Source organism: Lytechinus pictus, chromosome 1 (genome assembly GCF_037042905.1).
Source record: "Lytechinus pictus isolate F3 Inbred chromosome 1, Lp3.0, whole genome shotgun sequence".
Taxonomy (NCBI): Eukaryota; Metazoa; Echinodermata; class Echinoidea; order Temnopleuroida; family Toxopneustidae; genus Lytechinus; species Lytechinus pictus.
The window spans coordinates 35,208,858-35,230,187 of NC_087245.1; the positions used below are offsets into that span (position 1 = coordinate 35,208,858).

The window sequence follows — 21,330 nt, forward strand, 5'->3', positions numbered from 1 at the left end:
CTTGGCATTAATTGCTAAAAAACGGAGAAAAATCTAGTTAAAAGGAACAAAAACAGTGACTTACCTCGGCTGTCGCGCAAATTCACTTCCCCGTTTTATCCGATCTTAAGTACATAAACATATGGCCATTGAGTCCCCTGTACAGATCGCGCTAGAACTTCGGTCTCTGTATTTGGTGAGTGAAGCCAACGGAGTTCGGTAATCCTGGGTTTTAGGGGCGTAAAATATCTGTATACATTACCGGCCTCCAACTTCAGCCAAATCATCCAAGCATAGTATGGACTGCTAAAAGGGCAAATATTCAAATATTATTGGGCTGTTTTCAACATTTTTGTCTCGCATGCTGGGCCTTGTTATTATGTGGATCTTTTCTTGAAACTTTGGCACTAATGCAATTAAGTTTCACTGACCGAGTTGAAGGTCACATGATCAAAGTCAAAGGTCATTTAGGGTAAAATTTTTAATTGCATCTGAAATATACGTTTATAGACCTGCATTTTCCCATATATACAACCGCATGTTCTTATTGAAGTTACCAACTTGAACAATATTTAATCATGACTGTCTCCCCCCCCCCTCCCCTTTGTTTTTCTCCAGCAGTGCTCTACTTGGTCAGAAATTATGGAGTGAGATCACTTGACAAACCCGATGCAAGAATTGGATGGCAGAGCCAGATACATTACCAGGCATTTCATCAACGGTCTATAATAAATGATGATAAAAAAGAACAACAGATAAACTATATTTTGACTTAAGGGGGGGGGGGGAGGGGGGAGTATTTCAAGCCATTTTTTAGGAGAGAAGATCAACTTTGAAAATATTAATATATCCCCTAATGTAACTGCCGGGTTTGAGGGGTATAAATTATTTTGGGGGCTGAAGGGGGGTACTTCCAAGAAATCTACATTTGAGTGGAGGGGGGGGGGGGTTTAGGGGCATAAACTATTTTTTGACTTGAGGTGGGGGGTACTTCCAAGAACCCAACATTAAATTGGAGAGGGGATGAAATTGGACTATATATATTACCGTATTGTACCTACTGGGTTTTAGGGGCATAAACTATTTTAGGGATTTGAAGGGGGGGGGGGTACTTCCAAGAACGCTACATTTAATTGGAAAGGGGATGAAATTGGCCTATATATATTACCGTATTGTACCTACTGGGTTTTAGGGGCATAAACTATCTTAGGGACTTGAAGGGGGGGGGGTACTTCCAAGAAGCCAACATTTAATTGGAAAGGGGATGAAAATGGCCTATATATATTACCGTATTGTACCTACTGGGTTTTAGGGGCATAAACTATTTTTTGGCTTGAGGGGGGGGGGGTACTTCCAAGAACGCTACATTTAATTGGAAAGGGGATGAAATTGGCCTATATATATTACCGTATTGTACCTACTGGGTTTTAGGGGCATAAACTATTTTAGGGATTTGAAGGGGGGGGGGTACTTCCAAGAACGCTACATTTAATTGGAAAGGGGATGAAATTGGCCTATATATATTACCGTATTGTACCTACTGGGTTTTAGGGGCATAAACTATTTTTTGGCTTGAGGGGGGGGGGTACTTCCAAGAACGCTACATTTAATTGGAAAGGGGATGAAATTGGCCTATATATATTACCGTATTGTACCTACTGGGTTTTAGGGGCATAAACTATTTTAGGGACTTGAAGGGGGGGTGGTACTTCCAAGAAGCCAACATTTAATTGGAAAGGGGATGAAATTGGCCTATATATATTACCGTATTGTACCTACTGGGTTTTAGGGGCATAAACTATTTTAGGGACTTGAAGGGGGGGGGGTACTTCCAAGAAGCCAACATTTAATTGGAAAGGGGATGAAATTGGACTATATATTACCGTATTGTACCTACTGGGTTTTAGGGGCATAAACTATTTTTTGGCTTGGGGGGGGGGTACTTCCAAGAACGCTACATTTAATTGGAAAGGGGATGAAATTGGCCTATATATATTACCGTATTGTACCTACTGGGTTTTAGGGGCATAAAGTATTTTAGGGACTTGAAAGGGGGGGGGGGGTACTTCCAAGAACGCTACATTTAATTGGAAAGGGGATGGAATTGGCCTATATATATTACCGTATTGTACCTACTGGGTTTTAGGGGCATAAACTATTTTTTGGCTTGAGGGGGGGGGGGTACTTCCAAGAACGCTACATTTAATTGGAAAGGGGATGAAATTGGCCTATATATATTACCGTATTGTACCTACTGGGTTTTAGGGGCATAAACTATTTTAGGGACTTGAAGGGGGGGGGTGGTACTTCCAAGAAGCCAACATTTAATTGGAAAGGGGATGAAAATGGCCTATATATATTACCGTATTGTACCTACTGGGTTTTAGGGGCATAAACTATTTTTTGGCTTGGGGGGTGTACTTCCAAGAACGCTACATTTAATTGGAAAGGGGATGAAATTGGCCTATATATATTACCGTATTGTACCTACTGGGTTTTAGGGGCATAAACTATTTTTTGGCTTGGGGGGGGGGGGGTACTTCCAAGAACGCTACATTTAATTGGAAAGGGGATGAAATTGGCCTATATATATTACCGTATTGTACCTACTGGGTTTTAGGGGCATAAACTATTTTAGGGACTTGAAGGGGGGGGGGTGGTACTTCCAAGAAGCCAACATTTAATTGGAAAGGGGATGAAATTGGCCTATATATATTACCGTATTGTACCTACTGGGTTTTAGGGGCATAAACTATTTTAGGGACTTGAAGGGGGGGGGGGTACTTCCAAGAAGCCAACATTTAATTGGAGAGGGGATGAAATTGTCCTATATATATTACCGTATTGTACCTACTGGGTTTTAGGGGCATAAACTATTTTAGGGATTTGAAGGGGGGGGGGGGTACTTCCAAGAACGCTACATTTAATTGGAAAGGGGATGAAATTGTCCTATATATATTACCGTATTGTACCTACTGGGTTTTAGGGGCATAAACTATTTTAGGGATTTGAAGGGGGGGGGGTACTTCCAAGAACGCTACATTTAATTGGAAAGGGGATGAAATTGGCCTATATATATTACCGTATTGTACCTACTGGGTTTTAGGGGCATAAACTATTTTAGGGACTTGAAGGGGGGGGGGGTACTTCCAAGAAGCCAACATTTAATTGGAGAGGGGATGAAATTGTCCTATATATATTACCGTATTGTACCTACTGGGTTTTAGGGGCATAAACTATTTTAGGGATTTGAAGGGGGGGGGGTACTTCCAAGAACGCTACATTTAATTGGAAAGGGGATGAAATTGGCCTATATATATTACCGTATTGTACCTACTGGGTTTTAGGGGCATAAACTATTTTAGGGACTTGAAGGGGGGGGGGGTACTTCCAAGAAGCCAACATTTAATTGGAAAGGGGATGAAATTGGCCTATATATATTACCGTATTGTACCTACTGGGTTTTAGGGGCATAAATTATTTTAGGGACTTGAAGGGGGGGGGGGGTACTTCCAAGAAGCCAACATTTAATTGGAAAGGGGATGAAATTGGACTATATATATTACCGTATTGTACCTACTGGGTTTTAGGGGCATAAACTATTTTTTGGCTTGGGGGGTACTTCCAAGAACGCTACATTTAATTGGAAAGGGGATGAAATTGGCCTATATATATTACCGTATTGTACCTACTGGGTTTTAGGGGCATAAACTATTTTTTGGCTTGAGGGGGGGGGGGGTACTTCCAAGAACGCTACATTTAATTGGAAAGGGGATGAAATTGGCCTATATATATTACCGTATTGTACCTACTGGGTTTTAGGGGCATAAACTATTTTAGGGACTTGAAGGGGGGGTGGTACTTCCAAGAAGCCAACATTTAATTGGAAAGGGGATGAAATTGGCCTATATATATTACCGTATTGTACCTACTGGGTTTTAGGGGCATAAACTATTTTAGGGACTTGAAGGGGGGGGGTTCGAGTGAGGGTGATTACAGTCCCTTGCACGTGAGATGAGAGGGGATCAATAATTTCTGTCTTTTACTTTTAAAGCAAAAGCAGCACTTTTCGCCCGATAGGGGGGAAAATATGGATAAAAATATTTTTCAGTTCATTACCGTCCTGTTGGTGAAAGCTGGTTCTGCTCTTGATTACCATAAAGAGATGATATATTGTATTTTGTATTTTTGATGTTGTCTGTTGTTAGGGTGTCCAGAACATTTTTCTATCTTTTTTATTAGGCAAAATGTGCTTTGTTCATATCTAACATAGATAAGAATTCATCTATCTAAGACCACTTACCAAGGTTAGATGTTGTAAGATCATCCAGGAAAGCTATAATTTGAGGTTGAAATTTCCCTTTTTCCCGAATAAAAATGCACCGATATTCCGCGCGAGCCCTTGAAAATCACGTCCTCCCGGTGCGTTCAAAGTTGTACAGTGTATTGCGAATTGGACCCTTCGCGGCCTCATATCGCATAGACGCACGTCAGTCGCTTAATGAAAACTGCTGCCGTTATATGCTTTTAATGTACTGGTGTATGGTTTAATGCCCTTGACCTTGTCATGTTAAATTATCAAAATTGCATACATTCTTAATGTTATTTAAGAACGATGAAATCTAATTCAAACACCTGTGTTCACTGATATTATATCATGAAGATATGAACCTACTATTATAGTATTATGTATAATGTAAAATTTTACTTCCACGGCATTAACCAATTGTGATTACTTTATTCTATATTCCGAAGGTGACTTTCTATTTTAGTCAGGCTGTACGTTTTACTGCTAAATTTCGACTGTTGGCGGTGACGCCCTTTGGAGGTGAGTTTCACAATCCGTATGCCCATGAACAAACGTGTTTTTACGATTGTTTCAGAAACGGATTTTGATTTCTTTTTTTTATTGGTCACATCATGGGCACTGATGACGAGTGTGACTTTACTTTTCATTTTTGATAGCTATATGCTCCTTTTAAAATCTGCGATATTATTTCTATGGCATTTTATAAACCATTTGTGATTATTTTATTCCATATGCCGAAGCAAACTATTTCTATTTTACCATTTATTTGTGATTATTATTATTATTATATAAATAGGTGGCGGAAGCGGGGGGGGGGGGGGCGTGTCCCCCTAAATGTAAGGTAAAGGGGACTAAATTTTTAGTTGATAATCTTTTTTTTGGCTTGTCAAATTTGTTTCCTGCGCCCCCCCCCTCCCGCCCTAAATTCACGTGGACCCCACCTGAAATGTTTGTGACCCCCCCTGAAATTTATATTTTACGTTGATGACCTTTTTTATAATTTTAAAGCACAAAAATCTATGGGAGATTTTAGGGTAAGTTGCCTTGCCACTCCCGCTTCCCAGGGTCATGCTGAACAGTCAAAAGTGGGGATACATGTATAAGCATATTGACCTATATTTTCCATCTTTTTTTTTAGGGGGGGTACGATATTGTCCTTTCAGAAGAGGAAGTGCCCTCTTTCTCTTGTGCCCCCCACCACCCTTTCAACTTCGCTATACGCCGCCGCCGCTGAAATAGTAATGTATAGTAAAATTGATTGTTTGTAATTATTCCTTGATTTGTTTAAGTAGATTTAACGTTGTCATTGAATTTACTTCAGGTTTTATTATGGCTGATTCGGATGAGCTAGATTCATTTGATGCAAAGATGTCCCTCCCCTCCCCGCTTCTGCGGCCCCTGAAAGTGATAGTTTGGACCAATCAGCATTCATCCATTCCGACCAATCAGGACTCTGAATCCTACCAAGCAAATACATGAACAGTTATACTGGCCTAGCGTGCTTTGCCATACTTCATAAAGAAATAAAAATGTCGAAAGGCACGGGCCAGAGGGCAAAGGCAGAGAAGTTCATGAAGGGCAGCAGTGGAAAGACCCATGCAGTGTGGTCCAATGGTGTGGACATCAATAGGAAGGTGCGATATAGTTTAACAAAAATTTATAAGTTTCTGATTTGGTTAGATTTAGGCATGAATTTCTTAATGAGAAAATACTCCCACGGGCTCCCATGCAAAAAATAATGACAATACAAGGAATTAGTATGTTGAGACGATGTCGAGCATTGAGGGGAAGGGAAGTAATCACATATATTTTGTTCATGTAACATAATCACTACAATAACATATATTTCATAGACAATCTATTTTAGGGATGCTATAATCATGTATTATTGTTATTTTTTCAGCTGGTTGTAATATTTGGAGATTCCCAAATGAGGGCAATTGTCCAGGGTAATTACCGACACAAGTGGCCATTTTTCAACGTCATCGTGAACTGCACCCCAGGGGCAACCTGTGCTCACTTGAAGGAGGAGATACGTCAGTATGTCTATCCGAAGCGCCCAGACTTCATCGTCCTCCAGGTGGGAACCAACAACGTAAGGGCCAAAAACTGGCAGGGAGCCCTTGGAGAGGCGAAGATCCAGTTCCGCCAGCAAGTATGTCTGTCATGTGAGTACATTATCTTCATGTATTAGCACATTTGCGGAAATTCTATTCATTGTGATAAAATGTGAAGGTTCACATAAAGGTCAAGTGTTTCGCCAGTCTATAATGTGCGGAAGAGTTAATGAAAACATAACAATATTTGCCGTATCGTTTTGTTGTCTTAAAAAAATATACCTCTTGATATATTTTCTACTCCTGAATAATTGTTATTGTTATGCTGTCTGCTTTTAGTTTGATTAGCAGGATAGTAAATTAATTATGATTGTTATTGATATGATGTTGATTTGGGGAATATTATATACAGGGGCCGCGGAACGGTTTTCAAAGGGGGGGGGGGGGGCTGACCATGCAAAAAAAATCACAATCATAATAATTTGTACGTTTTTGTACACGGTTTTGGAAAAAAAAGTGGGGGACTGAAGCCCCCCCCCCCCCCCCGTTTCCGCAGCCCCAGATATACTAGGCTACATTCATGAATGAGGGAATATTTTCGTTAGATTTTGCAGATGGTATACAAGTAATGACTCTCGACCCCCCCCCCCCCCCCTCTCTCTCTCTCTCTCTCTCCCACCTCCAGGTCATAGCGGTAGGAATACCACCACGTCTTGATGAACCTGGCAAGTTCGTAGATGTATACAATGGTTGTTTTCGGAGGATAGCCCTGGAGGAGGGAGTAGGCTGGCTGGACGTCGACCACCTCTTCGCGACCAACCAACCTATTCTCTGGGCCAGAGATGGACTCCACCTAAGTGACAACGCTGGGATCCCTCGATTCATGGATTTCATCTCTGGCCACTTGGCCAAGCTTTGTTAAGTGCATGCAGTGCAAGATAGGCCAAGTCTCCAGGAATATCCTCCTATTAGATATCAGATATTTTATTTCATAACGTATTTATGGGTATTAAATACTTTGAACCCCCGAATCTTGAACTATTAATGCATCTTTCATTGACTCATGTTGTATGGTTATCTCTCCCCATCCCATATGGTCTAAATCTAACAATATATCTCTGATGTTTTGGGGTTTTTTAAAGTTCAAACAAGGTCTGTGAATGAGATAAGGGACTAAATTGAAACATATTGGAGATATTGAAAGAGATGGTGAATAATAATGTTAAGAATCGAATGAAATTGATGTATAAAAGAGAGTGCGAAGGGCGGGGTACCAAAGAAGGGGAAACCGAAAGGGGGCTGAGATCGAGAGAAACCGCAGTAGAGAGAGGGGAAAGAAAGTGGGATAAAATAGTTGTAGAAAGAGAGAGTGGAAGAAGGAAATGGAAAGAGAGGCTTAAATTATCAAAAAGAGTAGTAGTAGTAGTAGTAGAGAAAGAGATTGGAGTCGATGGATTTCAGCAGCAATTTGCTGTCGATGGGGGTTGGGGCGGCGCAGCAAATTCGAAAGTGGGGGAGGGCACTTCCAACTAATATTTTTAAAAATAACATTGGGAGGGAGGTGGTAATAAACGATTCCTGGTTGAGCGCCATTGGAACTGCCCCAATGGCCCTGCCCAGGCCCTCTTTTCACCCCGTAGGGTACGGCGAGGAGTTAGTTCCGTTTTAAAATTTATGGATGGTATAGTTGCCAGAAAATTAAAGCTACCTTGGGCGAGGCTAGCTGTTTTTTCGTCTCGCCTGCATAGCAGAGCGAGAATAAAGGCGACGCTTTTCCGGCGGCGGCGTCAAAATAAAATCTTAACCTATGAGGTTGAGGTTTTGAAATAGCATAACATAGAATCTAGTTCTTAGAACTATGACATGATAAAATGTACAAACACATATAATTTTACAAAAATTATAATACAGTACATTTTATAGAATGAAAAATGAGCTGGGATGTACTCACAAACTGGCTTAATAAGCATTAACTTTAGGAAAGAAATGTGCACCTGTGTGGGAAGAAGCATGTGTAAAAACAAACAAAATGCCAGAGGTCATGATAATTGTTGCTGAAGATACAATTTTGTATCCTCGGTCATGACCACTAGACTACAGCGAACATAAGATTATCTTAGATCTATCTGATAACGAAGGCGTAATAAAAGTGTATGTAATGATAACCATACAAATCAATACAAATAAACATACCAGTGGCATACCGTGGGTTACTGCATTAGGGGGGGGGGCACCAGCAAAGTTTTAAGTCACTTTTAGTGAGCGCGCGAAGCGCGCTCAGTTGACAGGTATACTTACCTAATAGAGACATTGCAAGAACAGTGCCATTAAACGGATATGTAATTTCATAGGGTATAATAAATGGAATTTTCTTCGCCTAACCAACTCCTGTTTGACGCCCATTCTGTACTCTCATAAAAACCAGCTCTCAGCCTTGACTCATTCACCAACAGGAGACGGTGGGCTTCTACTTTTGGGGGCAAAAGTTAAAGTGATCACATGTGTGTTTATTTCGATGAGATGTGATTTTCGATATGAAAATTGAGACGAAACATTTAAGAAAAAACGAAACATTGTTTTACTACACATAGGGCCTACTTTGCTAATACATTGGTCGAAAAAATTAGACATCATTATTCGCGTAATCTTCTAAAATTGGCCCTTGCCATGAATTATCCATGGCACCGCTGCCGTCATCATTAGCGTCAAGTTCGGCTTCTACAGAATCGTATTCTACGAAACATTCATTTACCCCAGTGTGTGTGTGTATTGGAGTTTTGTCAGACGTTTATCAATCAGATATGATTATTTACATTTGGGACCGACCTTTAACGTCACCATCCAAAATACGTGACCAGGGTTCGAACCTCGAACCTCTGCATCAATTTGCAACTTCCCCACATAGCTTGGATTACAGGCGCACGCCACAACGCCCAGTTTTAGAAGCAATATAGCCTTTGAACCAGACGTTGTCGCCTTCAACGTCAAATTTATGCATCATATGTTTGCCCACTACATCTTGTATTGTAAGTTCACTTAGCTTTAAGTCCCCATTGCAGTGTTGTTGTTGTTGTTCATAGTTATCTTGACATGTATTTTTAACTGCAGGGCGCCTTTGTAAAGCAGTTTTAAGAACTGAACAGGCCTACCATGCAGTATAAAATAAATAAAACAAAATAAATATAAATAAATAAATAATAATTTAAAAGTTCCCGTGGCATTATCATTTTTTTCTAGATTTTCTACAAGCATTCGACAATGTGAACTACTCATTTTTGTTTAAAACATTAAAGTTTAAGGAATCGTTTATAAATTGGACTAAGATGTTACATAAACATGCTCAAGGTAGAGTACTACAATGTGGTTGGTTATCAGAATCATTTCATATTTATAAAGGTATAAGACAAGGGTGTTCAATGTCGGTATAGAGGTTTTTTTTCAGAGATTTTAGCAATTCCTATTAAAGAAAATGATGAAATCAGAGGTATAGATGTTTCAGGAAATTGTTTGTGCTAACCACATCGAGAGATAAAAAATAACACATTTCGCAGACGATACGACGATATTTATTAATTCGATTAAATCCCTTTATAATGTTATGAAAGATGAATAATTTCGGTTCCAAAAGTTCCAAATTAAATTGGAATAATACAAATATATTAAAAATAGGGATATTTAACTTAGAAAGAAGCGAGTTTGATTTTACAGATGATCCTGTTAAGTATTTAGGAATATCTGTGGGGGGTGAAGAGCATATGCGAAAGCTCATTTGGGGATTGGAAAATTGAAAATGTCAATAACATACTAAAAACATGGACAATGAGTCAGCTTACATGTAACAGTATATTGATTATTATGAAATTTTGTGCCTCAAATCGTATATGTTGGTACGTTTTTTCCAATGCCAGACTTTGTATGCAAGAGTTACATAAGATAATATATTTTTATGGAATTCAATGCTTGAGAAAGTTAAACGTAATATTTGTGTCAGACCAATAGTTGAAGGTGGTCTTGGTATGATCGATCTATATTCGAAATCAAAATCAATTATATTGTCTTTGATAAATTCCTTTTTAAATAATTATGATACAGTCTGGAATACACTTTTCTCGTTTTGGTTAAGGTACATAGGAGAAATTCCCTACTGTATTCAAATAAATTGTCATCCAAAACACATGTTCAAGCTTCGTCGATAAAAGGGTTTACCAATGTTTTATATTGAATATCTATAGAAATGGGCTCAATTACGTTATATAAATGAGCAAAATGTTTTAAAAAAAACATCGTAAAAAATTATCGAATAATATTAATATTGGAATGGAAAGAAGCTTCATATATTAAGTTGTATATACAGATAAATGGAAAGATATATCATTTTTCGAAAGCTTATTTTTTGGTTGATGTTGATAATTTAGTACACAGTTTTACATTTCAAAAAAAAAAAACATTTCCTGCTCATTGGTTAGAAAGAATAAGTATACGATTAAAGAAAAACAAAATGACTCTCCAGAACAAGAAGTTCCGATACATCTGTTGGTGAACGTATTAATATAACTTTCACCAGAGCGAGAAAAAATATTACCGGTATTTGTTGTTTATACAAAAAGTTTTTTGTCTCACCTGCATAGCAGAGTGAGACTATAGGCGCCGCTTTTCCGACGGCGGCGGCGGCGGCGGCGGCGGCGGCGGCGGCGGCGTCAACACCAAATCTTAACCTGAGGTTAAGTTTTTGAAATGACAGCATAACTTAGAAAGTATATGGTCCTAGTTCATGAAACTTGGCCATAAGGTTAATCAAGTATTACTGAACATCCTGCATGAGTTTCATGTCACATGACCATGGTCAATGGTCATTTAGGGTCAATGAACTTTGGCCGAATTGGGTGTATCTGTTGAATTACCATCATAACTTTAAAAGTTTATGGATCTGATTCATGAAACTTGGACATAATAGTAATCAAGTATTACTGAACATCCTGCATGAGTTTCACGTCACATGACCAAGGTCAAAGGTCATTTAGGGTCAATGAACTTTGGCCGAATTGGGTGTATCTGTTGAATTACCATCATAACTTTAAAAGTTTATGGATCTGATTCATGAAACTTGGACATAAGAACAATCAAGTATCCATGAACATCATGCGCGTTTCAGGTCACACGACCGAGGTCAAATGTCATATAGGGTGAAGGAACATTGCCCATGTTGGGGGAATTTGTTGAATTGCCATCATGACTTTGAACGTATATACTTTTAAGATATATATATATAAATATATATATATATAGTTCACGAAACTATTAGATATAAGAGTAATCAAGTATCACTGAAAATCCTGCATGAGATACAGATCACATGACCACGGTCAAAGGTCATACAGGGTTATTTTTACTATTTGGATATTTATTATGTCTTTTAATACTGCATGTTTTGTTTTTAATCAAAATAATAAATAAATGAATTGAAAATAGATCATGTTCAACATGGACTTGACAACACTGAAAAGCCCTTTTTTAATTATCATTGTTTTCCAGGATGAGATCTTGTAGTATTGTGTACAAGTTTTGTACAGAAGTTGCAGAGTCGCATTTCGAACTGACTTATATTTTCCCCCAATCATTAGCAGCCCTACTCCTTAGCCAACGCTTTACAGATTTTCTCCTTTTCCCCTTTCTATCCTCACACCGTTGGTATCACGGTACTTGAGGGCGTACAACTACCTGTTTGGTAACAACAGGAGCATGTTTCTTTAAAATATTTAGCTATATTATACACATCTCGGTTAGGATCACAAACGTTGCCCAGAATGTTAAGATAGTTACGGCAAAATACCTGGGGAAAAATAGCGCGCGCTTCGCGCTCGCATTATCAATGTGAGAAGATTACCAATTACTCATGCCTTTAATGATTTACAAAAGATGAATAGAGTGTCCCATTTTTAGGTGTAAACTCGATTTTTTTCGGCTCGCGCTTCGTTCTCGCATCGATGGTTTAGTTATATACTTATCCTTTTCACGATTACCAAAAGTGCTTAGAATGTTAATTCTTCATGTAAAAAAAAATTTCATCTCGCGCTTCGCGCTCGCATTATTTGATTGTTGGAATATGTAACGTCTTCATGGCTAATTGCAAGCCGTCATTAACATATCCTTTTACGGATTAGGTCTAAACGTATATTAAAAATTTCTGCTCGCACGATCTCGTTTAGATCACAAAAACTGCCCCGAATGTTTAAATTTTATGACAACATACATGAAAAAATAGCTCACGCTTCGCACTCTCACTATTTTCATAAGGCTTTTGAAATTATAATATATTTATGTTGATTTACAAGAATAGATATTAGAAGTGACTATTAGGACTACCCCTTCAAAGAAACAAACAAAAATCAAATTCGAGCGGCCGATCGGGGAAAATGTAGCTGAACAAAATTCAGTCCCCCTACCCCTATTCTGGATCCGCCCCTGACTTAGGAAATAATGGAAGCACGAACCGACACTTTTTGGTATATTTCTAAACCTGATTAAGGGAAATTTATGAACTATTGTAAGGAAACACAAACAGCTACGGGTTTTCACTATAAGCAACGCGATACACTTCATATCGATCTACATGTATAGGGGATTTGAAAGAGGATTGTTCATATGGAATAATAATGAACAAGATTTGTACTTCACAATTAGCAAAAAAATGCGACCATTCACTGTAATTCAACAGCAAGAGATACGTGTCCCAATAAATGAAATTTGCTCTTATATATATATATATATATATATATATATATATATATATATATATCGACTTAGAAGAGAGATATTTTGAAGAACTTATCACAATTAGTATGCAACTATTATTATGCATGAACTTTTTTATCACAAATATTCTTTAGGATTATTGTCTCGCCCACCAGAGGTGAAGGCGAGACTTAGGATCCAAATGTCGTCTGTCCGTCCGGCGTCCGTCCGTCACAAACTTATTATGACACATAACTCCTTAACCGTAAGTCGCTTTTCAACCAAACTTGGATGGTAAATGGACTTGGGGGACCTGCATGTTTTGCTGCAGTCTGAGGTCACATGGTAAGGTCAAAGGTCATTTTCAGGTCAACGTTAAGTTTACATGCAAGACTCTCTTATGACACCTAACTCCACAACCGTAAGTCGCTTTTCAACCAAACTTGGATGGTAGATGGACTTGGGGGACCTGCATGTCATGCTGCAGTTAGAAGTCACATGGTTAGGTCAAAGGTCATTTTGAGGTCAATGTTAAAGTTTACATGCAAGACTCTTTTATGACACCTAACTCTGCAACCGTAAGTTATTTTTCAAAAAAACTTGGATGGTAGATGTATTTAGGCGACCTGCATGTTATGCTGCAGTCGGAGGTCACATGGTAAGGTCAAAGGTCATTTTCAAATCAACATTAAAATTTACATGCAAGGCTCTTATGACAAGTGTTATTCCATCCCAGTCATTTCACAATGAAGTTTCATTATAATTCTCTTGCGTGCCCTCGCAAATCACGAGATTTCTGGTTATTTTCATAAGTGGGCGAGACACAAAATTGCTTTTGCCTTAATTGTTATATTAGTTATGATTGCACTGTATAAAGTTCCTGGGACAAATTGTGTGGCAATCATAATTAAGTTTACTCAACGGGATAGAATTGCCTCATGCAATTAATGATCTCCCCGAATTTGTTTGGGCCTACATTGTTCCTCCACATAAATTCATCGAGGTATGATGGGAAAAGGGCCCGGGACGTACCGTGCTGACGGCGCAATTTCCTCTTGGCGCGCATCCATGTGCCTTCTATAGTATTGGTGTGAAGCCAATCATGGATGGGATCTACGAAATGATGTTCATGGATAACCATATCATGTAGGTAGACCCCATTATTCAGCTGGCCAAGATGATGGTATGCCGCCCAACCATCACTTATAATGTGGGTACCGGGCAAGCACCATTGCTGAATAATGGGCTCAAGTGTGCCCCTGTCCCTTCTAGGGACAACCTGGAGTTGGCATCTACCACTACCACGCTCCACGGCGCCAAACACCCAATGGCCTTCATGATACTGGCCCCGATGGTACTTCCTGTGGAAATATTTACTTTCGTCAATCTCGACGATGATTGGGTTTCCCATATCGTCGAATCCGCCAAGTTGACGAAAATTTTCAATGAGATGTTGGGAACAAACTTCTCTGATCATGTTGGCCCAATCGGTTGCCGTACCATCATCATGTATCGATGATTGCCTTTGGATAAATTCCAAGGGCGCATCCTCAGACCACAAATACACAAACATTATTAATTGGGTTAGGGTCAAATGACTACCCGAAAAAAAAGATCCTGTTCGTATGCTTTTTTTCCGCTGACACTCGGGGCACCGCCACTGCCAACCGTCAATGCCATTGCTGGCAGTTTTCCTCGATCGTACATTACATATCGGGCAAGTGAAATGATTTCTTAACAATCCCCTTTCAACCAAGAACTCCACAGCGTCATTAGTTTCGGCTATTCTTGGTATCAAATCTACAAGCAAAACATGTTGTGCAGCCACATCAGCATTGTTGATTATCCTCGCGGGATCAATCATAACTTCGCGAGCTCGTGGACGACCTGGGCCTGCCATTTTAATTCCTTCAAATCGAATGTATGATAATTATGGATTATGTTTAGGTGAAAATATGATTTGGCTTTATTCAGAATGAGAAACCAATAGAGGCTAAGTATGTAATAACGTATCGACTGGTTGAAACTTGTAATGTCAAACACTGACCACTTAAAACTTAACTACAATGAACACTAAACACTTAACTAAAATAAACTAAACACTTAACTACAATAAACTGAAACAATTTTCATGAGAAAACCCCTTGAATCAAGTAGAACTCGGGTGCTTAGCTACAGTAACACCAAGGCAAAAGTACAAAAATATGCTGAGCTTAAGTGATAGCTCGGATGTCAAAGCAAGAACTATACACTATAAGAAACACTACAAAGTATGAACTATTTTATACTCTCACAATTATTTCTTACGTATCGTGACAAAACAGTAATATGTTTGGGCTACTGAAATACCCTTTAAATTAATTGCAAAACTAAAATAAAAGCTACGAAATTAAATAAGACTGAATTTGAATCGCAGTATAAAGACAATTTCGTACCTATCACACAGGATATCTATTTGCAATGCAGTGTACAACATCCACAAAGATTGGATTCAAACTCATGCCTATATAAGCAATGCAATCTAGTACACCATCTCAGCTAAAACATGCAGTCTACAGATAATAATTGAAAAGCATTTAAGAAATCAACAATCTTTGCGGTGTCAGCTATGCGCGTAAACGGGCGTATATGTACATTCCCTGTTTAATTGTATTCAGGGGAAATGCAGCGCGCGTAACAGCTGCACTGCTAAGGCCAGGGTAATTATGCTGCATATACTGTAGAGCACTTCAAGTCCCTAAAATAGTTTATGCCCCTAAAACCCAGTAGGTACAATACGGTAATATATATAGGCCATTTTCATCCCCTTTCCAATTAAATGTTGGCTTCTTGGAAGTACCCCCCCCCTTCAAGTCCCTAAGATAGTTTATGCCCCTAAAACCCAGTAGGTACAATACGGTAATATATATAGGTCAATTTCATCCCCTCTCCAATTAAATGTTGGCTTCTTGGAAGTACCCCCCCCCCCCCATTCAAGTCTCTAAAATAGTTTATGCCCCTAAAACCCAGTAGGTACAATACGGTAATATATATAGTCCAATTTCATCCCCTTTCCAATTAAATGTAGCGTTCTTGGAAGTACCCCCCCCTTCAAATCCCCCAAATAGTTTATGCCCCTAAAACCCAGTAGGTACAATACGGTAATATATATAGGTCAATTTCATCCCCTCTCCAATTAAATGTTGGCTTCTTGGAAGTACCCCCCCCCCCCCTTCAAATCCCTAAAATAGTTTATGCCCCTAAAACCCAGTAGGTACAATAGGGTAATATATATAGGTCAATTTCATCCCCTCTCCAATTAAATGTTGGCTTCTTGGAAGTATACCCCCCCCCTTCAAGTCCCTAAGATAGTTTATGCCCCTAAAACCCAGTAGGTACAATACGGTAATATATATAGTCCAATTTCATCCCCTCTCCAATTTAATGTTGGGTTCTTGGAAGTACCCCCCCCCCTCAAGTCAAAAAATAGTTTATGCCCCTAAAACCCAGTAGGTACAATACGGTAATATATATAGGCCAATTTCATCCCCTCTCCAATTAAATGTTGGCTTCTTGGAAGTACCCCCCCCCATTCAAGTCTCTAAAATAGTTTATGCCCCTAAAACCCAGTAGGTACAATACGGTAATATATATAGTCCAATTTCATCCCCTCTCCAATTAAATGTTGGCTTCCTGGAAGTACCCCCCCCCCCTTCAAATCCCTAAAATAGTTTATGCCCCTAAAACCCAGTAGGTACAATACGGTAATATATATAGGCCAATTTCATCCCCTTTCCAATTAAATGTAGCGTTCTCGGAAGTACCCCCCCCCTTCAAATCCCTAAAATAGTTTATGCCCCTAAAACCCAGTAGGTACAATACGGTAATAAATATAGGACAATTTCATCCCCTCTCCAATTAAATGTTGGCTTCTTGGAAGTACCCCCCCCCCTTCAAGTCCCTAAAATAGTTTATGCCCCTAAAACCCAGTAGGTACAATACGGTAATATATATAGGCCAATTCCATCCCCTTTCCAATTAAATGTAGCGTTCTTGGAAGTACCCCCCCCCCCTTCAAGTCCCTAAAATAGTTTATGCCCCTAAAACCCAGTAGGTACAATACGGTAATATATATAGGTCAATTTCATCCCCTCTCCAATTAAATGTTGGCTTCTTGGAAGTACCCCCCCCCCCTTCAAGTCCCTAAAATAGTTTATGCCCCTAAAACCCAGTAGGTACAATACGGTAATATATATAGGCCAATTCCATCCCCTTTCCAATTAAATGTAGCGTTCTTGGAAGTACCCCCCCCCTTCAAGTCCCTAAAATAGTTTATGCCCCTAAAACCCAGTAGGTACAATACGGTAATATATATAGGCCATTTTCATCCCCTTTCCAATTAAATGTTGGCTTCTTGGAAGTACCCCCCCCCCCCTTCAAGTCCCTAAAATAGTTTATGCCCCTAAAACCCAGTAGGTACAATACGGTAATATATATAGGCCAATTTCATCCCCTCTCCAATTAAATGTTGGCTTCTTGGAAGTACCCCCCCCCCCCATTCAAGTCTCTAAAATAGTTTATGCCCCTAAAACCCAGTAGGTACAATACGGTAATATATATAGTCCAATTTCATCCCCTTTCCAATTAAATGTAGCGTTCTTGGAAGTACCCCCCCCCCTTCAAATCCCCCAAATAGTTTATGCCCCTAAAACCCAGTAGGTACAATACGGTAATATATATAGGTCAATTTCATCCCCTCTCCAATTAAATGTTGGCTTCTTGGAAGTACCCCCCCCCCCTTCAAATCCCTAAAATAGTTTATGCCCCTAAAACCCAGTAGGTACAATACGGTAATATATATAGGTCAATTTCATCCCCTCTCCAATTAAATGTTGGCTTCTTGGAAGTATACCCCCCCCCCTTCAAGTCCCTAAGATAGTTTATGCCCCTAAAACCCAGTAGGTACAATACGGTAATATATATAGGCCATTTTCATCCCCTTTCCAATTAAATGTTGGCTTCTTGGAAGTACCCCCCCCCCTTCAAGTCCCTAAAATAGTTTATGCCCCTAAAACCCAGTAGGTACAATACGGTAATATATATAGGCCAATTTCATCCCCTCTCCAATTAAATGTTGGCTTCTTGGAAGTACCCCCCCCCCCCATTCAAGTCTCTAAAATAGTTTATGCCCCTAAAACCCAGTAGGTACAATACGGTAATATATATAGTCCAATTTCATCCCCTTTCCAATTAAATGTAGCGTTCTTGGAAGTACCCCCCCCCCCCTTCAAATCCCCCAAATAGTTTATGCCCCTAAAACCCAGTAGGTACAATACGGTAATATATATAGGTCAATTTCATCCCCTCTCCAATTAAATGTTGGCTTCTTGGAAGTACCCCCCCCCCCCTTCAAATCCCTAAAATAGTTTATGCCCCTAAAACCCAGTAGGTACAATAGGGTAATATATATAGGTCAATTTCATCCCCTCTCCAATTAAATGTTGGCTTCTTGGAAGTATACCCCCCCCCCCTTCAAGTCCCTAAGATAGTTTATGCCCCTAAAACCCAGTAGGTACAATACGGTAATATATATAGTCCAATTTCATCCCCTCTCCAATTTAATGTTGGGTTCTTGGAAGTACCCCCCCCCCCTCAAGTCAAAAAATAGTTTATGCCCCTAAACCCCCCCCCCTCCACTCAAATGTAGATTTCTTGGAAGTACCCCCCTTCAGCCCCCAAAATAATTTATACCCCTCAAACCCAGCAGTTACATTAGGGGATATATTAATATTTTCAAAGTTGATCTTCTCTCCTAAAAAATGGCTTGAAATACTCCCCCCTCCCCCCCCCCTTAAGTCAAAATATAGTTTATCTGTTGTTCTTTTTTATCATCATTTATTATAGACCGTTGATGAAATGCCTGGTAATGTATCTGGCTCTGCCATCCAATTCTTGCATCGGGTTTGTCAAGTGATCTCACTCCATAATTTCTGACCAAGTAGAGCACTGCTGGAGAAAAACAAAGGGGAGGGGGGGGGAGACAGTCATGATTAAATATTGTTCAAGTTGGTAACTTCAATAAGAACATGCGGTTGTATATATGGGAAAATGCAGGTCTATAAACGTATATTTCAGATGCAATTAAAAATTTTACCCTAAATGACCTTTGACTTTGATCATGTGACCTTCAACTCGGTCAGTGAATCATTTGACCTTCAACTCGGTCAGTGAAACTTAATTGCATTAGTGCCAAAGTTTCAAGAAAAGATCCACATAATAACAAGGCCCAGCATGCGAGACAAAAATGTTGAAAACAGCCCAATAATATTTGAATATTTGCCCTTTTAGCAGTCCATACTATGCTTGGATGATTTGGCTGAAGTTGGAGGCCGGTAATGTATACAGATATTTTACGCCCCTAAAACCCAGGATTACCCGGAGTTCAGCTGAACAACCAACATAACAGAGACCGAAGCTTTTGGTCTAGTCGAGACTAAGCTTATGTGAGAAATTTTGTCCCCCAGGCCCAGATCTTTTTTGTCTCCGGAGTCAGAAACGAGAAAGCACGATAATGCCGCGTTTAATCGCAACTCTTTTGGCAACGGACCCCAGATCTGACATATTTCTCTGATGTTGATTGGCTGAGAGGTACTGTTACTATGGTAACTGTCGGAAAAAGTGGGACTTGTCGGATAAAACATCCGACAAGTCCTTTCATGAAATGCTCCCCAGGGCTCCGGCGCGCTTCGCGGGCCGGAGCTCCCTGGGTTAACCTACACCTACGGCTACGCATGGGACTGAGGCGCAATACGGGACCCAATCGAACCACACTCACTTGACCAAGCAAAATGAGGACGAAACAGGTAAGAAAATCATTAAATTCATAAAATATACGGTTTTTATGTCATTATTATCTATGAACTTACATTTAAATCCGTGTTTGAGGTGTTTAGAACACGTTTTCATCCATTTTTTTGAAGCGAGAGTTCCGAAGCCGACAGAATCTCCGAATAAAATGATGACGTCATAAATGTCGCCAGCTACGCTCATATGCCATATATTTCATATAAATTTAGGCGGCCCAAATAAAAGAGATGACCATGATAATGATGATAATGAGCATGAGCATGATTGATAGTGAAAATAAATATAGATATAATGAAGTTCACTGAGAAATAAAAAAATTGTGATGTTATTTAGAGAAAAGAATGCAGAATGATGTGGGTGACGAGTGTGCCGATATCAGGGTGACGAGTGTGCCGAGATCAGGGTGACGAGAGTGCCGAGATCAGGGTGATGAGAGCTGTCATCAATAAATTGCAATCGTAGAAAACAGTTTATGAAACCCAAAACATTAGAATAAATTAGAATAATATATTTTAATCACATTATGTTTCTTAGTGAAAAACTCATCTCAGAATATTTATCCTTTATCAATGTTTTTTTTTTTCTGTGTAGGCAAAGCTCTAGCATATGCGACGGATGAACTATCCTCGGGGAAAACTTCGAAAGAGCTCTTGCCTTAGTTAAGGAAGGCATATCAGTGAGGAGGGCATCGCTAAAATATGGGATTCCCAAGACGACGCTCCTCGATAGATTGCGAGGGAGGACCAAGGCTGGATCGTAGTAGGGGTTCCATTTTAACCCAGCAGGACGAGAGGGCTCTAGTAGAGCATCTCCACAAGCTGTCATCGTATGGCTACGGATTGACAAAGACCCAGGTAATTAAATATTTAAAATCATTAAATATCATGTTGTTAAAACCATGAATGAAAAACATGTGAAACAGTATGAATAAAAAAAGAAATAAGACGGAAAGCCTGAGTCTTATATCTTTTTTCTTTTTTTTCTTATATTTTCTACAGGTTATTCATCTCGCAACCAGCATGGCTGATGAACTTGGAAGGAGAGAGGAGAAGTCAAAGGGAAGACTGCTTTCAGATTCATGGTACATACGCTCTTTATGAAAAGATGGCCAGCTCCCCGCAAATTGCAAATGAACCGGGCGAAATCGTGTTTATGCTTGTGGCGTCAGTTGTCGTTACAGATAGCTCACACAATTTTAGATCCCTTAAGGACGTTCCACAGTTAAAGTGAAATCCATGTCATTTTCACCATACTTTGCACGTAGATACTTTAGAACCTTAATATTCGAAATATGCTAAAATTAACATAGGTCCATGTGCTTGATTTTTTGCTATAGAACTTCAAAGTTCACCCAAATTGATGTTCTTAGGAATTGCGCATTCAAAAGAATTTGGCATTTTTAGACCG

The 21,330-nt window shown here is 39.4% G+C and overlaps 1 long non-coding RNA gene across 1 annotated transcript in view; it reads right to left on the reverse strand.

Annotated features, from left to right (window-relative positions):
* Positions 1 to 20,084, reverse strand: part of LOC129269891 (uncharacterized) — a 60,890-nt gene extending 40,806 nt beyond the window's left edge. The window contains exon 1 of the long non-coding RNA XR_010293979.1: positions 19,983 to 20,084. This is a non-coding gene — a long non-coding RNA (uncharacterized LOC129269891). The remainder of the gene's footprint in view (positions 1 to 19,982) is intronic.
* Between the last annotated feature and the right edge of the window lie 1,246 nt (positions 20,085 to 21,330).